Below are 2,282 nucleotides of genomic sequence, written 5' to 3' on the forward strand. Positions count from 1 at the left end.
TTATTGTGACATTCCTTCTGGAATACTATCAGTACAGATTGTTACCAAGAGAGAGTGGTTTGGTTTTTGTTTTTGCAGTTTTCTACCTACCGGCTAATATATTCTACAGAAATACTGCAGTGCAACATTTCGGTTGAGCAACTGGTAGGAACTAAATCTATGATATCGTAAAGTAACATGTTTTTTTTTCCTTTGTAACGTCTTGCTGATCTCATCTCTCCTTGCCCTTAAATATGAAATAATGAAAGCTGCATGATGTGGTAACTCCTGTTCCTTGGGAATAGTCTGTCTTTGCTGTATTCCTCCATGAAGTTAGTTTGGCCGTGTACTATAATACACCAGTGAATGGAAAGAGCATTTTCCTCACCTCCACCTACTTCCTAACTTCCAGCTGCAGTCCTGTGAATAATTTATCATTCTCCAGAATTAGCCCATGTGGAAGTTATGACTCTTATGACCCTTACAAGACAGGAACTTGATTTAAAACACTATAAAGATGACTCTGCAGCTGATTCTTCCGTTATCTCCTGATCACTTGCTAGGCAGCGTAACACAGTGAGTGGGACAGTTTTTCATAGAATCATAGAATGGTTTGGGTTGGAAGGGACCTTCAAAGGCCATCCAGTCCAACCCCTCTGCAAGGAGCAGGGACATCCCCAACCAGATCAGGTTGCTGAGAGCGCCATCCATCCTGACCTTGAACGTTTCCAGGGATGGAGCATCCACCGTCTCTCCTGGCAACTAGTTCCAGTGCCTCACCACCCTCATCATAAAAAATGTCTGTCTTATAGCTAGTTTAAATCTACCTTCTTTTAGTTTAAAACCATCGCTACAGGCCCTGCTTGACCTGGAGTGGTTTATAGTTGATGTGGAAATGTTTAGACTGAAAATTGTTAGAATTGTTGCAAGTAGGCTTGTTGGAACCAGCTCTAGATGGCCCTTCTTGAGCAAGGGGGGGTGGATCAGATGATCTCCAGAGGTGCCTTCCAACCTCAACTACTCCGTGTTTATGTGCAGATCCGCTTCTTAAATGTTTGTATGTGCTCTGTTCAAATGGCTTAATGGGTTTGTTAAATTACAACAAAAAATACAGACCTCACAGGAACTGATTTTTTCCCTCTTGACAGGGAAAAAGATCTCCCTATAATCTCTTAATGTGTGTCCAGGCATTTCCAGTGCAAGAGCAACTGCTTTACCCTGTAGTGACATAACAAAAGTGAAATGTGTCTTGAGTCCTAAGTAGGGGATAAGTTACTTTGGGACAACTGACAGGACTACTGTCTTAACATAAAGGTCTTTCAGCTGCCTTGACGCAGGGCCCACGCTGGGGCAGCTCGGCCAGCGCTGTCCTGGAGATAGGAAGGACAGCTGGCTCACTGACCTTTTCAGCCACTGCCCTTCCAGTGGCGTGGGATCAGGAGAGATAAATGCCTAAATCATGATCTTAGGGCTATAATGCAATGCTGTGAGAAAGAGATGTGGTTTCATGATTGTTCCCACTAAGGAATCTCTCAATAAATTTTGATTTCTTTGAAATCCAATATTAATCAGCTTTTTTTTTTCCGTTCATGATGTTTGATTTCAGAGTATTTTTTAAATGGCCTTTTTCATGAATATTGTCGGTCTTTGTATTGACATTGTTTATTTTCTTAGTCTGGAGTAATTTTCCTAATTTCTATGTATTACTCTACATAATGTGGATACACAGAGAGAGTGTGTTTATGTTTTTGTATATACATTAGAGAGAGAGAGGGTGGTGATTTTGCTAATTCTGAACTCTAACCTCCATAAATATTTGTACTTACAACACTCTTTCTTGTTTCTCATAAGTTGAGGTCACTACTATATCTCTTACATCTGCAACAGCTGTCACTGCTTCTAGACAGTTCAGTTCTTTTTCCAAGTGCAATCATTTTGGACTGTAACAAATTTGATTTACTTCCAATTTAAGCCTCACTGGATTGTTAGTTCTCTTATCTTCAGCCATCCTGGGCTGTTATGTTTCCAACATCGACCATTTGTAAAGACAACCCAAAACAAAGTTTTGGCCATCTATGGGCATATTGGGATTAAGCATATATTCAGAAATTTTTACTTTAGAAAGAGATAAACAAGTGTGCACTGGTGCTTTACAGGAATAAAGTACTCTTCTGAACTGGGATGGAGACTATAAGAGGTTTATAATAGGGAGAAGATTTTTTTTCTATTCTTGATGTGATTTCTTTCTATTTGTACCAGAAAAAAAAAAAAAAGGATGAAGAGGGACTAAATAAACCTTTGTC

Source organism: Chlamydotis macqueenii, chromosome 4 (assembly GCF_036417535.1).
Source record: "Chlamydotis macqueenii isolate bChlMac1 chromosome 4, bChlMac1.mat, whole genome shotgun sequence".
Classification (NCBI taxonomy): Eukaryota; Metazoa; Chordata; class Aves; order Otidiformes; family Otididae; genus Chlamydotis; species Chlamydotis macqueenii.